We start from the raw sequence: 17,785 nt of genomic DNA, 5'->3' as shown, positions 1-17,785 counted from the left end.
AACAAAGTATGGAAAGGTGAATACATGGAATGCAGGGAGTACACCCATACTCTTGGGGTGAGAGGAAAGACTGGATCCTAAGCTCGAGGGGAGAGGACAATAAAGGGAGAGAAGGGAAAGTACAGTGGTATGGAGAGCACATGGGTGGGAGAGCAGGTTGTGGAGGGTGGAAAGATCGGTCAGTGTGTCTGGAGAGAATCGGATTTGGGAGTGGGCAGAGGAAGATTCTCAGAGGTGAGAAATAGAATGGTAGAGAGCATAGCTGGGTAAAGTTCTGTGCAAGGAGGCATACGAGACTGAGTGCTCACAGTTCAGGCAGACACAAGAAAACAGGGTTAATTCAGGTGGGAAAGTGATTTGTCCAGTATCACAAGAGGAGCCTAGTGATAAAGCCAAGATCTCCAGAGTCTACAATTAGGTCACTGAGAAAAGTATGTTGCTCAGATGAGGGGATAGGAAGGAATACGTGATATAGAGGGGAATAGATATATCAAAATGTAAAGAAAAGGAGGACTAGATGTGAGGTGGGGGGGGGGGAAGGGGACTGAGTGGGCTTACCAATTAGTTGAGTGGGTGTCTGTGGCACAGCAGTTTGGAAGAGAGTCGGAGTAGAACAGTGGAGCATTATTGAAAGACGAGAGCAAATGGGCAGGGGAGGATAGAGTCGCCCGGTTAAAGGTGGAGGTAGGGAGAGAGGAGGGGAAGACAGCAGCGACTAAAAATCAACGAAGGGAAGTGGATGAGGCGCTGAGAGACTGGAAACAGAGAGAAGAGCAGTGACGTAAATAAAGGTGTACAGAGATCGTGGGCGATGGAGAAAGAGGAGGGGAAAGGGTGCAAATGTGGAAAGTGTGTTGGTAGTGGAAGAAAAGGGAAGAGGCAAATGGGAGAAACAAGGAGGGTGGTGGGGAGGGAACAAGGATGTGGACGCGTTAGTGCAAAGGGGACAGCACACAGAGCGTATGTTTGCCTCAGAAAGCCCACAAACAGCATTCCAAGAACACGAGCAGAGGCAAAGAAAACAGTGCACAGAACGAACTGAAATGAACATTAGCAAAATGAGAAATGTAACAGGGGAAGTCTCCATGTGAGGTTCCAAAACACCAAAAGGAGGGGCTAATAAGCATAGTCACTAAACAAAAGAAGGCATTTATGAAGGGCAATAACAGGAACCAACGAAAACAAGCTCTCTGCATTGCTGGGGCGGGAGCGCATTCCTTTGAAGTCTGATGCCGAGGCACAGACAAATGGTGGTGAGCGAGCAGCTTCCTTTCAAGTCTGATAGGGTTGAATTATCGGGATCGAGACTGTATCCTGCGAGCAGCAAGGGAGAACCCGGACCTGGCCATTGAAAATAGTCGGATTTCGATATACCCGGACTATACCCACTTGCTGGAATTACAATGTGGTACAAAAAAATAAAATAAAAAATAAAGACATAGGTGACTTCAAACTTACCATATCTTGTTTTTCCATAGAGCATCCCAACCAGCAATGCAGAGTACCTGGCAAACTAAAGAAAATCAAATAAATAATTAATAAAAAAACGCACAATAAACAAAAAACATTTATAATTATCACAGCTAGGGTCACTTTGTAACAGATTTACAGAGGCCCCAACTACTATCTTACGTTCAGCTCGAAAAATATAGACATATGTGAGAAGTTGGCCTGGTATATGATGACCACTAATTCTAGTGAGCACCTTGTACCAGTCCAAACAACTCTCATGGTGATTGGTTGCAAGTCAACCTTATAGACCAGCTATCTTAATGGTAGCATGGACAAAGCAGTCTTAAGCTAAACTCAAGAGGGCATGTGAAGCCAGCTGTTTTACCATATGCAATCCCTTTTAATACCAAATAAAAGGACACCCCACAAGTTATATATTATAAAATATATGTATTTATTTCTAGAATAATTCCCTTAACTCTTTAGGAGCACAGGAGCACCAGCGTTAAACAAAGGACACAGTATAACATACAATAAGCTGCACAATTATGGATAGGCCGGGTGGCCACTCAAACCATATATTAAGAAAGTGGTATAAGTACCACGTCACGAACAATGAACAGGCCTAGGGAATCGCTGGGCCTACACTGGACTAACGAAGGTCAGGTCGGGAGAGGCCCACAGGATACGGGTGCAGAGTCTATAGGCAACCGCGATACCATACAAGTCAATGGTGCGTAAAAATCAGAAAGTTATAGGTTTCGGAGGCTTACGACTGGACTAGAACTTAGCCACTTACAACTAGGACACTAGAGGTGTAATCCCCTATGGGAGCACCGGAGTTAGCTCGTTACCTCACCCACAGGAAGCGGGTGCATAGGTGCCAAAGTGTGTCGGGTTTCGTCGTGGAGTTCTATGGAGCCTGGAGATGAAGATGCTGCAGGCGACCAGGAGAGAAGAGTCCGGTTGGATCCAAGGGTGGATCGAAGATGTAGAGTACCTGAAAGCAGAGGAGACAGAGTTCAGGTCACTAGCCAGTGACCAGCGAGGAACTAGGAAGGAACCAGGCGATGTTGGGTTGCAATCAGGTGATGTCGAGGTGTTTGTCTCTACTGCCACGTGGACCAGGAAGGAACGAGGATGACCAGCTGGTGAACACGAGCTGTCCCACGAAGGCTCTTGCTGTCGGTGTCGGTACTCGATTCGGAGTCACCAAGCCTTGGCAAAGGCAACCCACGCAGGATTTGAAGATGTCTTCTTGATCGGACCGGGACAGTCAGATCGATGGCTCCTTTTCAGGGGAGCTGGGGCCAGTCTGGAGCAACCAGACCAGCAGTGTAGTTTGGGTGATTCGTCGTCACAGAGGCCACTAGCCAACAGGCAAGCGACGGACAACGCGCCGAGCAGGAAAATGCAAAAGGGCCCCACGCAGCACTCAGCGAGTGTGGGGGGTGATCTTTGGTGCAAGAGCTGCTCTGGGCTGGGGCTTCTCAAACCCCAATGCACAGCTTCGAGGAGACCTCAGGAGCTGCACGGGACGCACTTCGTCGACTTTTCAAGATGGCCGGTCCCATGTCTCACGTCGCCTCCACGGGTCTCAGCTTTGCGGTGGCTGTGGATCGGGCTGTTGGAAGTCTGGGAGTCCAGGTCTTGTCGGCCTCTGTCGTTCGAGCTCCGGTGGGAGCAACGGCAAAGGAAGTCTCGTTGCGCTGATGGTGCCTGTTTGCACAGGGTGGCCACTCCTTGACCACAAGGGAGATTCTTCAGTCTTCTAAGTTGAGTAGGATGTCGAAGGGTTCGTTTCAAAGTTTCAGTCAGGATGATCTAAATTGCATTGGCACAGCTCCTACCTTTATTCCAAATCAAGGGTCTGGATCACCTGCTAGGTCCCTCCTATGGGTAACATGTCTTCTCCCTCTAGAAGGGTGGAATGCTACCCCCGTCGCCGGGACTGGCGAGGGGGTAGTATTCAAAAGCGTATGACACCTTACACGACATGTTTTGATAAAGACAAACCAAAGTTAGCAAGTAACCGCAAGGATTATAATGCACTTAAGAGTATATGGTATGGCTATCCCAGAACAGCTAAGGGACATGGTTCCGAAAGCTGCAGACAGGCTTAGCTCATGCTAGAGCACCATCTCAAATAAAACCAAGCACTCTGCCTCCAGGATTGTTAAGGCCTGCCATAGGAGTGACTTATAGGTGTATATGTGTCCAGATATAGGTATACTATATCTAAGCAAGGGGTGATTACACCACCTTGCCCCAGCTGAGTGATCAGCCAGTTGTGTCATTTTGGATGGCCAGCCAGGGGTGGCAAAAGATATGCTGCAGCCCCTGGTAGGCCTTGGATGCACCTATGCCCTGGGTACCTATAGTATACTGTACAGGGGCTGATAAGGTGACCCAATATCCAATTGGAGATGGAGATGTACCTAGGGTACATGGAGTCCATTTTAAAGAGAGCAGATAGCCTGGGCCCCTGATTAGCAGGATCCCAGGCCAACTAAGTCGAAAACCAGCTAAACACTAGGCAAACAATATGGGGTAACCATAGTCAGGTATCCACCTTCCTACGTACATACTTGTAAAACTGGACCCCATCCCCCAAAAATTAGTGTCTTACATCTTAATATGCAGTGTAGAAGTGAAACTGAATTAACAAGGCAGGGATGTGGAATTTCTATAGCACGACCCCAGGACATATTGTTTGGGTGCAGGGCAACACGTTTTCAAGTGTATTTTGTCCTTGGGACAAGTAGGCAGAACAAACCCTTCGGTTGCCTGTTTGCAATATCACATTATGGATCAGGAAAGGGCACTGTCTGAAGTTAAGGTAATATTTTGTCCATATGTTAATGCTGTTCAAACTTGTATTTATGGTTCATTCATTAAGAGCCTTTATTATTAGGATGAGCGCTCTAAGTAAATGTTGTAAGCTCTGACTGCACCACTGACAGTGGTTCCAGTATAAAAATGTGTAGACACGTTTCCAAAGTTTAGAAATATGGGGCTATATTTAATGCTCCCAGAATGCTCTCTGATTTGATGAAACTATTTGCAGAAGCTTAAAAGCAGGATTGATAATTCTTTGCTTTCAAAATAAAAAATTAAAGAATGAAAGCAGGAAAAAAACATTTCGCTAAACTACTTTAAAATTTCAGTTACTATTTGTTTGCTTCATCATTTAGTAACATGTGTTGCATGATAGTATTTCCCAAAAATATTCTTAATGGAAAATCAGTGTAACGCCGTGGTTCCCAAACAGTGCGCCCTGGTGCGCCGTTATGACTTGCCAGGGGCGCCGCGGCACGATGTGGGCAACATGCAGAGTGGAGCTGCAGGGGCTCTTAGACAGGGTGAAAAAACAGCAAGGCCTCATTAGCACGCAAATGGTCTTTTAAAGACCTGGAAGCTTTCGGTGCGGCTGTGTGTGCACCCGGGATGCTGTCTCATCCTGGGCTGCCACACACGAAGGGGAGGCGGAGGGCGGGGGGGTGGGCAGGGGGGCAAGGGGCCTTGTTGCTCCTCGCCAATGTCACAGTGATTGTTCCTTTCTTGTGCAACAGCACACAAACCAGCATGCCAACCCCACCAGCTCAGCGACAAAATGCGGGTTTTAGTCCAAGTTATCCTTCCTGTTTCTTTTCCCAGGTCATCTTAAAGCCCCTCATCTGAATTTTTTTTAATGCGTATTTCACACCAGGTTTTGGGCTTTCATCCCACCCCAGTATTAACGTAACTCAGCTTTTCTAACCTCCAACACGTCCCTCTCTCCTTTGTGTGGCCAACGTTGAAGTCCCTTCTGGGTACACCTGCCAGGTACCTCTTTCCTTGGCATCGCAGTTACCCTTCCCACCCCATCTGATACTGCAGTTGCTCCTCTCATCCCAGGGTCATTTCCCCCCTGTGCCGGTAGGTCTCCGTTCTCCACAACCTCTATATTAGCTTAACTGGTGCCTCTCACCTGTCTGCTCCTATATCAGAATCACAGACCACAGCGGGGTGCCCTCAAACACTGTTAAAGCAGTGACATTGAAATATCCTTGGAGTGGACGGACTGGACTGCAGGGGTGCAGGAGGCACCGTACACCCTTGCTGAACTGAATCACACCTATTTCAGGGATCAAATTCGAAAAGGACATAGTCTCCTGGGGTTCGTCTGATCGCATCCCTTCCTGCTGAATAGCAGACATGATGTCAACCCCATTCAAACACGCCGAATCTGTAAAACACAGCCTCGACACTAAATGCCTTCTGTCATAGCTCCCTCCTCTTCCCACCCAAATGGATCCCAGCCCCATGAAAAACTTGGCACAGTCCATATCCAGTTTCTAAGCTGCCAGCTTCACAGATTGACACCCGGGGAAGGGGGGACGATGTCGGGGGCTGAAGCCCTGCGAGTCCAATGGGTGTTGCGCGTCTGAGGGCACAAAGACAACAGGCATGGAATAATGGATAGAGGGCACAAACACGAAGGGAGCAGACCTGGAGGAAAGGGGCAGTCTCAGGGCACGAAGGGAGCAGGCATGGAGGAAAGGGGCAGTCTCAGGGCACAAAGGGAGCAGGCATGGAGGAAAGGGGCAGTCTCAGGGCACAAAGGGAGCAGGCATGGAGGAAAGGGGCAGTCTCAGGGCACAAAGGGAGCAGGCATGGAGGAAAGGGGCAGTCTCAGGGCACAAAGGGAGCAGGCATGGAGGAAAGGGGCAGTCTCAGGGCACGAAGGGAGCAGGCATGGAGGAAAGGGGCAGTCTAAGGGCACAAAGGGAGCAGGCATGGAGGAAAGGGGCAGTCTGAGGGGACGAAGGGAGCAGACATGGAGGAAAGGGGCAGTCTTAGGGCACGAAGGGAGCAGGCATGGAGGAAAGGGGCAGTCTCAGGGCACAAAGGGAGCAGGCATGGAGGAAAGGGGCAGTCTCAGGGCATAAAGGGAGCAGGCATGGAGGAAAGGGGCAGTCTCAGTGCACGAAGGGAGCAGGCATGGAGGAAAGGGGCAGTCTCAACGCACGAAGGGATAAGGCATGGAGGAAAGGCATGGACATACGAGGTAGTCTGAGAGCACGAAGGGGTCTGGGATGGACAGAAGGGGAAGTCTGAAAGCACAGTGGGAGCAGGCATTGCCAGACGGGTCAATCAGGGGTACAAACGGAGCAGTCATGGATACAAGGAGCAGACTGAGTGCAGGAAGAAAGGAGGCATGGACAGAAGGGGCAGTCTGAGGGCGCGGAGGCTGGCATGGACAGAAGGATAGTCTGAGGGCACAACGGAAGCAGGCAAAACAACAGGAAGTACTCCTGAGGTCGGGCTTACATCCCCACCCACCCGTAAAAAAATGGGGGGGAGCCACGGCCAACTGCCAATTAGATCAAGGGAGCCACGGGTCAAAAAAGTTTGGGAACCACTGGTGTAACAAGTTTCAATAACACTGCAAAGCCAGTAGGTCGGAAATCAGTGGTCAGCTTTTTAGTTTTGTCAATGTGTGACTTGTATTTGCATGAGATACCGGACCCTCACCATTATAACAAACAATGGCAAAAGCAAAAATGGATTTTGGTCTCAAAAAGTACACACTGCCAAAGTAGCTACTGGCAGTGAACAAAACTACTTTTGTGCCGAAATGCTCCTTGTGAAATTACAGAATGCTGTCACTCACAGTGAAGCCAGCCGATATACAGGGGGAGAAAGAATTGTAATAAAACGCAAAAGGTCATGGTCAACGCCAGACCAAATTAGGGGCCCAATTATTAAAGAAAGTCTCAAAAGTGCACCAATGATATATGTCTGTGCCTTAACAGCAGCTAGACGACTTTTGTGAATTCCCAAGAATTTACAGAAGTATGAAAAGAAATATTACTCCAAGAAAATATTTGTAAACTGCATTTTGGCATGAGCAAATGTGCATGTGTAGATTTGCCCATGCAAAAATCTGTGTGTTTGCAAGTTCACTTTCCCTCCAATCACCCCCCCCCCCCCTTTTCTGGAAGAAGATTTACATCTGCCATTGTCAGGAGTACATTTCTCAGTATGTGAAAAGGTTGGAGAAGTGTAGTTGAAACACCATAAAACATGCAAGTTAGTAGGTTTGCACAGACTCAAAAGGGCATTCTAACCCTGGAACTATTGCTCACCACTACCTTCAGCCCCAGTATGTAGACCTGTGGAAACGTGGCAACATAAGGGGATTGCAATTATTCAAACACTACTATGGTATGAGCCCTGGCATATTCAGAGCAGCGGTCAGAGCTCTTATATAATGAGACTGCTACCATAAATTGTTGCCACACTACATGGTACCAAAAGGAACAAGTGGATTTTGCTACAGGACAAGTAGATTTATGAAGCAACCTGCCCCGTGGACTTGTAGATGTTTTATTGAATTCCACACCCCTGCAAGGATAACCACAACTGCATTCTCAAGAGTATAAAAATATTTATCAACAAGTCACTTTACTCACGATCATAAGTAACCATATAAAATATATATTTATGTACCATGTTAAACACATGTTCTACTTTTCTAATATGCTGCAGCCTGCCGTAGCACTTGGAAAGGCCTCCCATATGAGTTATAGTAGAAAATGAGATTGTCCTTACAGAGGAAGTCTAAAAGCCAAATTTACTGTCTCCAACTCAATGTGCAGGCAAGTGCTGCAGTCCCTGAAGGGACAATAACTTACAGGCCCTGGGTACCCTTGGTACCATATACTAGGGGGTTACAACTAAGTAAGTTAGGCTATGGCAAATGGGTAAAAGCAAATCAACCATGCACAAATTAAGGGAGCCAGTACATATGCACCAAGTCCCGTTTAGCAGGGCTCAGGGCATTTCAGCAGTACAAAGCAGTCAAAATGGGGCAAGAAGTGGGGTAAGCCTGAAAAAGCCAGTTTACACTACATGACATAGTTTTGGCAGTAAAAGACACCATCAGTGGGGAATTTGGTGGCCATGTCAATAGAAAATGTGCAGACTTAAAATAACAGTGCTCTACCACATCACGCCTTAGTATTTTTTTATATCAAAAGTGAGTTTTTAAGCATGAACTGACGAACATTCATGCCCCCGCCCGTATGACAATGCTGTTCATGAACTAAGAGGCAGGTCAGGGTTCATGTGTACACTATGTGGGTTTAATTCTGATTATTCAAGTCAAATCAAGTCATTAGACCGGCTGGTCTGGTAACCTTTTTTATGATTTTTCAAGGCCTGTGAGGTGCCCGAGCTCTCTATAATGAGGTGACATATCAAACTGCCCGGGCACTATATAATGCTGTACCACAATGCTAGCAGCACTGATCCAGAGTAGCAGGTAAGGCAGCGCTGGTCATTCTCCTCCTGGGCCTCAACACACTAGTTGCTGCCTTCCTGAAGTTCCAGATAGAGCTGGGCAGTAGAGGTGGGCTAGCCAACAACTGAACAGAGACAAATGTGCAAAGTGTGGGTTCCGACAGGGTCCCTGCACCAGATAAGCCCTGAAAATAGCTAGCATGTAAATCTATTACAGAAGGGGGAGGCGAATATGATAAGGGTCTACCACCACATCAAGATAGTCAAATGCATGGGACCACTAGAAGCTCCTGATCAACAGAACAAAAATTCCCGGAGGGATGATGGTGCTAAGGTTTATGACTTGAAGTGCTTAAACGGTCTTGTTGGTGCATTTTGATTTGTTTGGCTACAACACATTGTATATATATTGATAAACACATTGTAAGAAGTTGGCCTGGTATATGATGTCCACTAATTAAAGTGGGCACCTTGCACCAGTCCAAACGACCCTTATGATGTATGAGGTCAAAGATAACCTTTAGAAAGCTATCCTAGTGGTAGCTGTGGAGAGCAGCCTTCAGGTTTAATCTTGAAGAAATGTAAAGCAGCTTGTTTGACCAGAATATCACCTCCTGCATTAATTAAATGCACGGAGATCAATAGAACAGTTGTAAGTAGCACAATACACAGTGGGATCCAGGGAAGGGGGGGGGAGGGGAGAAGAGACCAAACCATATACTAAAATAGTGGTATAACAACCACGACTTGGGTCAAGACAAGGTCTGGAGCGCGTAGAATCGTTGGGACCTCAAGGAACCACCCAAAGTGAGTAGATGGGGACCCCACGGAGTACGGGTGCAGTGTGCTAACACAGCCGCAGACTCCGTACAATTCTGTGGGGAAGTTGTGGTTGCCCTTCTAGGAAAACCTTTGGAACTAGGAGGTTGGAGAGCCACCCCACCCATGGATACCTTAGTACCAGAGTGACCTATCCCAGAGGAGCTGGGTGCATATGCCTGGAGTGGTGTCTGAAACCCCTGTCGTTCTCAATGGAGGGCTGCGAAGAAGAGCTGCTGCTGTGCAAGCAAAAAGGGTGCAGTGGAATCCAAGGCTGAATGTTTGTAGGAAGGAACCTGAAAGCAGAGGGGACAGCGTCTGGGTCACTTCATAATGACGATGGGTTTGGGGGACGAATGCCCACCGATGTCTGGTGCTTCAGGTGCAAAGAAGGTATGCTTGACTCTGCAGCCACGAGGACCAGGAGATGTTGTCGACAACCAGGAGCCAGATGCGAGCTGTCCCACAAAGGATGTTGAGTGCTGAGGAGGTCGGTGTACGGCGGGAGCACCACAAACCTTGGCAAAAGCAACCCATGCAGGAAGTTCAAACAGGTTACGGTGTGGACCAGCAAGGTCCAGGAGACTCATCAGGCAATGGGGAGTCAGGATGTGAGAAGTTAGCTTGGCATATGATGTCCACTATTCTAGTGGGCACCTTGCACCACGCTAAACAACCCTTATTGATGGTGGTTGTAAAGTCAACCTTATAGACAAGCTATCCTAGTGGTAGCATGGACCAGCAGTCTTAGGCTAAAACTACAGAGAGCATGTGAAGCAAGATGTTTTACCAATTATAATCCTGTGGATACCAAATGAAAGGACACCACACAAGGTATATATCAAATATATATGTATGTATTTCAAACACAACCCCTCTGCACTCTTTATGAGGTCAAAGATCGAAGTACATCACAAGTTACTCAATTAGCATACTATAAGTTGCACAAATACAGTTATGCACTAGGGACCTCAAAAACCATATACTAAGTAAGTGGTATAAGAACCACTTCAGAAATAGAAACTAGGCCTAGTACATCGCTGGGGCTACACTAAACAACCAAAGGTTAGGAAGTAGGAGACCCACATGACGCGTGCAGTGTCTAAACACAGTTTAGAGTTACCATTGATTTACATCGGAGAACGAAGAAGTTACAAAGTTACTGTTTAAGGGCCCTTCCGGATGGGCAACGACAAAACCCCTTTAGACTAGGACACTTCGAGAGAGTCAAGACCCACGGGAGCACCGAAGTACTCGTGTTACCTCACCCAGGGAAGCCGGGTGCATGGGTGCATAGGTGCCTGGTTTCGTCGACGTTTTCTATGGAGGTCTGCAAAGAAGTGCTGCAGGCGACCAGTGTAAGAGTGTCCGGGAGGATCCAAGGGTGGATCGAAGATGTGAAGAACCTGAATGCAGAGGGGACAGATTCTGGGTCACTAGCCAGTGACCAGGAAGGAACCAGGCGATGTCGCGATTATCTCAGCGGAGAAGTGTGGCTAACTGGTTAGAAGCGGCAGACCCTGAAGCAGAGGTCGGCCTGGGACCAGGGTTCAATTCCAGACGCGGCAGGGTCTTGGGTCAACGTCCGCGGACTCGATAATTCTCGCTTAGGTGCCTACGCTAACCATGGGTCCCACTCTGCAACTCTGGGCAATAGCTTGCTTAATCTCCACAACGGCCCCAGCAGCGCCGGGGATGCCTGGCTTCACCTTGGGGGGTGCCCTCTCTCAGGGAAAGCCAGGACGGGTTCCCCAGCGGTATACAGCGTCAGGACGCCACGTAACGAGGTAACAGTGCGCTTTACAAGTATACATACATTACATCTCAGGTGAAGAAGTGAAGCTTGTCTCTGCAGCCACGAGGAACAGGAGGAGTCTACGACGACCAGGAGCTGGATTCGAGCTGTCCCACGAAGGATCTAGTTGACTGCAGTGCCGTTATCCGGACTGGACCCAACAAGCCTTGGCAAACGCAATCCACGCAGGAAGTGAAGATTGGCTTTGGAGCAGACCAGCAAGGTCTGACGAGCTTCACCTTTGCAGGGAAACTGGAGCAAACCTGGAGCAACCAGGAAAGCAGTTTAGTTTCAAAGGTTTGTCTTCAGGGGGCTCACTAGCCGGCGGGCTAGCAACCGGGAAGACGTGTTGAGCTGAAGTGGAGTGTGGAGGGCTGAGCTTCGGTGCAAATAGCACTCTGGTCTGGGACTTCTCGTACCCCAATGCACAACTGCGAGTTACCTCAGGAGTCGATGCAGTTAGCAAAATGCAGGATGTCCAGGGTGTCCGGCCCCGCGTCTCTCGTGTCCGTCACGGGTCTCAGCTTTGCTGTGGATGTGGGTCGGAGTCAGAGAAGTCTGAGAGTCCAGTTCCTGTGTCGATGAGTCTTCAGGTTCCAGCGGGAGAGTCGACAAAGCAGACCGGCAAGTTACTGGTGGTGCCTGTTTGCACAAGGTGGTCACTCCTTGACCACAAGGAAGATGTCTTCAGTCTTCTAGTCAAAATAAAACGTCGAAGGTCCAAGAGTTTCCTACCAGGATAATCTAAAGTTCTGGGGGCACAGCACTTATCTTTATACTAAGTAAATGGGCTGGATTACCTGCGAGGTCCCTCCCATTGGTGGACCTGGGAAGGGGGTGGTTACACCCCTTCCCCTTTGTCTAGTTTTACGCCAGAGCGAGCTGGAGTGCCCCAGCAACTGGTTTGAACCGGGCTATGCATGGAGCACCTGGTGTGCTCCAGGCAGTGTCTCAAAAAGCATCTGCTGATGCAGCCCTCCCTGTCCCAATACACATCAGCCTGTCTGGGGAGGTGCTGGCACCTCCCTGGACAGGAAATCTATTGTCCAGGCCTCCCCTGCCGGAGTTTCATCCAGCAGAGGAGACTTGTGTCTGTGGCAGCAGCATCCATTTTGTGATGCTGGGGCTCTGTTTAACTTTAACCGGGTAAAGCAGTAAGATACATGTATTTTCCCACTAGAAGGGTACAATGCTACCCCCACCACGAGAACTGGTGGGGGGTAGTATTCCAAAGTGTTTGACACCTTACATGACATGTTTTGATAAAGCTAAACCAAAGTTAGCATTAACCGTGAGGATTATAATGCACTTCAGAGTATATAGTATGGCTAGATCATAGAACAGCTATAAGGAGATGGTTCCGAAAGCTGCAGAGGGGCTCAGCTCATGCTAGGGCACCCTCTCACATAAAACCAAGCACTCTGCCTCCAGGATTGTCGAGGCCTACCATAGGAGTGACTTATAGGTGCATATGTGTATATTTAAGGTAGATATAGATATACTATATCTAAGTAAGGGGTGATTACACCACCTTACCCAAGGTGAGTGATCAGCCTGTGGTGTCAGTTTGGATGGCCAGCCAGGGTTGGCATAATACATGCTGCAGCCCCTGGTAGGCCTTGGATGCACCTATGCCCTGGGTACCTATGGTAACTTTACAGGGGCTCACAGAGGTGACCCAATCAGGTATGTACGTAAAGTACATGGTATCAATTTAGAGAATAATAATAATAATAATAATAATAATAGAGAGAGAACAGCTGGGCTGTGGGTCTAATTAGCAGGCACACAGCCACACTAAAGTCGAAAAACCAGAAAATTACAGCAAAAAGTGGGGGTGACCATAGGAAGCAGACCCTACTCTCCTACACAGGACACGCCTGGAGCAACCAGGAAAGTCCAACAGAATTCAAGATGACCCTCAGGACGACCCACAGGCCGAACGACCACAAGTCGCGGGTGACCTCGAGCAAGATCACAAAGTACCAGCCCATTGAGCACTCGGTACAAGGAGGCCGGAGTTCTTTGGTGGAAATACTGCTCAGGACTACAGGGAGTCCAATGCACAAGTGCAGGAATCGCCAACAAGCATATGCACTTGGAAATAGACGCGATGCACAGTGGTTCGGGTAATGCAGTCCACACGATGGATGGATAGGGCAGCTCAACCTCAGGGACCTTCGAAATCCACCTCCTATGCTGCTGGAGTCTTCAGAGTCTGCAGGAGCTCAGGAGCAGCAGACCGATCAGTTGCGTTGAGGTGCCTGCGAATTCAGGGGAGTGACTCCTTCACCCAAAGGGAGAGACTTCGATTGTCCATAGTGCACCACAGGTCCTGCACGGAGCCTCTATAGAGCAAGTGCAAAAACAACAATTGATGGGCGGAATGTTGTACAATGGCAAAACATTCACCCCAGTCACAGATCTGGGTTTAATCCATCGTTATTTTGCTCACCACACCACCCCGGTTCAGACATGGCCATATGCAAATCAGTATTGGCCCTGTGCCTCATGGGAACAGTCCAGCCCGAACTGCCAAGCCATGTCTTCCCTGGACCGGAATCAAGCATCCTAGGACCAGTTTCTGGCTATCAGCCGTCATCAGCCAGGATAGCTTGATTCCAGTGGCATGGAGAGCACAGGACTCACGTCTGACAATACCCGCCCCACTCGGGGTGACAAATGCAAAAACAACAATTGATGGGCGGAATGTTGCACAATGGCAAAACATTCACCCCCAGTCACAGATCTGGGTTTAATCCATCGTTTTTTGCTCACTCCTGGAGTCAACATACACACGGTTCAAGATGGCCCAATGTAAGACGCACAGCCCTCATAATTACTTCAACAAATCATTGTGTTGTGGTAACATAGTTCAGATATGTTTGGCTGATAAAAGTAAAAACAAGACGCGTGGCTGTGGTGGGGGAGGAGCGTTGAAGCAAGGTAAAGGCAAACAAGACCCGGGGAGGGCGAGGAGCGTTGAAGCAAGGTAAAGGCATTCAGAGCAACCATAAAGGGTGTGCAAAGAGCAGGCATCCCTCTTTCAAGCACTGCACTTGTGCTTGTGGTGCGCCGCTGCGCGCTCCCGCAAGGTGGATGCCGCCACGAGTGCAGTGTTCGAAAAAGCGAAGAACGACGGCTAAAGGCACTCCTAAGCATCGCATGCAAGACCTAAAAACAGTAACATCAAGCAAAAAGTAGGGCTAACCATAAGAAGCAGATCCTACTTTCCTACACAGATACCACCCACCAATCTGATGGCTGTACTCATGAGCAACTATCCCACCCAGTGAACTAAGGAAGGTGCCCAGGACCAGTTATCCCACCATGTCCGTTGTGAGCTGCTCCCAGGGGCAGCAAACCCATTAACTGCACATGGGAGCCATACCAGTAAGCCAAGAATGTGTAGTACCCAGTTATTCCATCTAGCATAGTGATAAGTTTCGACTTGATGCATCTATCCTGTCAAAGTATTGAGACAGTCCAGTGCTATCCGTTATCCGAGTTGGCTGGAGTGATGATCAGAGACTGCTGATCCTAGGTCATTTCCAGGCCCAAACAGGCAATGACACGTAAATTGAAAACCCCTACATGGCCCCGCTAAGGGTCGGTTAAATAGAGGAAAAAGCTTAGCATTCATGTGATTATGTCAAATCAGTGCCCTCTGTGTCAACAGGGCGGGTTCTCTGCAACAGAAGAAAATTGGTAGTAACCAAAAATACCTTCTGTACAATGCTTCTACAATTGAATACTGACACAAAAATAAATCAAACAGGGGTGGAAAATTGAGTTAACACTGCAATAATAGGGATGTCATCCAACACAGCAGGTGGTCGAACGGGCACAATTTTGGTTCATCTGGAGGCAAGTGTTAATTGTAAAACCTTTGAAATGTTGCTTATGGATGATGCGAAGAGAATGCACTCTGGGGCAAAAGGCGGGTATCGCATCATTACAGCCACCTGCCTTCGTGTTACTTCAGATCAACATTTATTTGCCAAGCAGGCCTGGCCTTCCTAGCAACTTAGACACTACTTTAAACATTTATTACTACAACATGCAAAACCATTAATCTCCGAGCTTCACTCTCACATTCCTAAAAACAATATACCATATCGATAATATTTCCAAAACCTTTAAGCTCAATGTCGGTTTATCAGGAAATAAAAAATCAATTAGAACGCAGACTCACCATGACAAAAGACAAATATTAAGATGCTGTCTAAAGGACATACTATCCTCAATTGGTAATGCAAGAATAAGAGCTACACAAACCTCTTTAAAGTAACAATATAAAAGTGGGAACGATGGTAGTACATGACTATCCATATATGGTCGGGGCAATAAGTCATCCAACCATCTGGGCTTTGAAGAATCATGTAAAACGTTTAAAAGATTAATCAAAACGCCTAGTAGCTGAACGGAGAAGAATGGTTATGTCTCGAGAGAAGACAGTTTCTTACCCAACATCGGAGTGGTTCTATTTTCCGTGTTACTACGGTATAATTAACAGTAGGATTCAGTCATACCTTTACACAGAAAAGCAGGCATGTTTCAATAAACAAGGAGAATAAGTTAGGCATGGACACTGCTAGACGCCTGAGAAGACCTGGGGGCTCTGCCAAACCATGAGCCCTTCATTGTCAAACCAAGAGCAATGCGCCTTTTAAATTAAGATCCTGATCTACTCGAAATGAACCTTACCCACAAAAATTATACAGAAAAGAGTCTAGGAGGGAGCTGGGCACGGCAACGGGAGGAGCGGAATAAGATACAGCTGCCGACGGAAAGGTTCTTTAAAGTTGCCCTTCATGGTTTACAGCACGAGGCTCACGTTGATTTGGGTGTTATCCGTGGGTCTCTCCGAACTGCGGTCGTGGCCGTCCTATTAACACCGCCAGCAGTTAGCGATGACCGCGTGACCTCCGTGTGGGTGCACACCGTCACAGCGGACGAACCAAGGTCTTCCGCCACAACGTGTGCAACGTACCCCCAACCTCACCAAGGTGCATAGCAGTATACTCTCACCTTCATTAGATCGAAAATCTAGAGCGCGAATACACACTAGCCTCACCTTGATCAGAGGAGAAACAGGCACCGGGGGAACCATCTTGCTTCCAGAGCCAACAGCGATAGAGTAGGAAATGAGGTTACCTCCCCGACTGTGAGTGAGCTGTCTTCGCGTGTGCGCATGCGTGTCAAGCTCATCCTGCGCATGCGTACTATGCAATTTTCAAGAAACGTTTTTTTAAGCTGCCCGAAGCAGCAATTTCTTGTTTGCGCATGCGCATCCGCCGTTGCAGTAAACGTGCACTTTCATTCGTGAGTGCTGTTGTCATGGTGAGGAATTCCTTGTGCATTTGCCCCGAATCACAGGATGTGGACGTGAACCCGAGGCTCGAATCCTGGTTTCCAGCATTCAAAGTCGCAATCCAGCCTGGTTTCCAGCATTCAAAGTCGCAATCCAGCCGTCAGATCACATCCTCTCGCTAACGGCTTCGCTGCCAGGTCTCCCCCCACCACACTCCCAGCCTTTTTCAGGTCTCGCCTAAGTGAACGCGGTAGCGATGATTTGGCTAGATATTAAGCAGGGGCTTTCAAAAGTGCTCCAAAAGTCTGCAGGCGGTTCAGGGACAGTGTATGTGCGCCGGATGCGCGCACCATTTGTCCGCCTGCAGCCTTTTGGAGCACTTTCGCGGCCGCTTTGATGTTCTCAGTGAGCCGTGCGGCCATGGAGAACATCAAACCGTCCGCGAAAGTGATCACAAACAAAGTGTATCACCAAACGATGAGGGCAGCCTTCGCTAATCATTGTCCTGAATTATGCTTGCCATTCAAACACAGCATCCTCAAAATGGCTTGTTTTTTTTTCCGCCCGCCTCCCATTGTCCTTATTACCTTTGCTCCTGCCCATGTTGTCAGTGTTATCTTTCTTACACCATGCCTGTTCCTATACGGAAATGACTGCTAAAACCCCCATCGACCTCCCTTCGTAAAAAGCTTATGCCATCGTATCCTACTAACACTCGGTGTATTTGCACATTAAAATGTGGAGCCTGTCTTACCTGACTATTCACACAATCACACTCGGAATTCCTGACATCATCACGCAGGCACACATACGTTTGAAGTTTCTTCAGAATCGCTGCACCTTTGGAGGCTAAGCCCCTAGTCCTTAATGTGAATCAAGAGTTCTTTACTGGGACAACAAACACGTATGCTATTTTCCTTCAAAAGCACATCAATTAAATTATGAGTTGTATATATTAATTTGTGCATTACCCGCAGAAAAGGCAGAACACTTAACCAATTTTTGAAAGGGTTCTAGACTCCAGTGTGATCTGAGTAACGCAAGCATGCAATGCATTGTGTTCAAGTGAATGCAAGCACGTTTTGTCATGCAACAGTGGTACAATTAAAAATTTGCTA

The 17,785-nt window shown here is 48.0% G+C and overlaps 1 long non-coding RNA gene across 1 annotated transcript in view; it reads right to left on the bottom strand.

Moving 5' to 3' along the window:
• LOC147727840 (uncharacterized) overlaps positions 1 to 16,577 on the bottom strand; it is a 75,585-nt gene extending 59,008 nt beyond the window's left edge. Inside the window, exons 1-2 of the long non-coding RNA XR_015309347.1 lie at positions 16,431 to 16,577; positions 1,459 to 1,513 (exon numbers count right to left, since the gene is read on the bottom strand). This is a non-coding gene — a long non-coding RNA (uncharacterized LOC147727840). The remainder of the gene's footprint in view (positions 1 to 1,458; positions 1,514 to 16,430) is intronic.
• Between the last annotated feature and the right edge of the window lie 1,208 nt (positions 16,578 to 17,785).

The sequence above is a fragment of the Lissotriton vulgaris genome, chromosome 3_1 (assembly GCF_964263255.1).
Source record: "Lissotriton vulgaris chromosome 3_1, aLisVul1.2, whole genome shotgun sequence".
NCBI classification, from domain to species: Eukaryota; Metazoa; Chordata; class Amphibia; order Caudata; family Salamandridae; genus Lissotriton; species Lissotriton vulgaris.
Note: the sequence above shows the minus strand (reverse complement) of the source record. Positions and strands in the feature narration are given on the sequence as shown.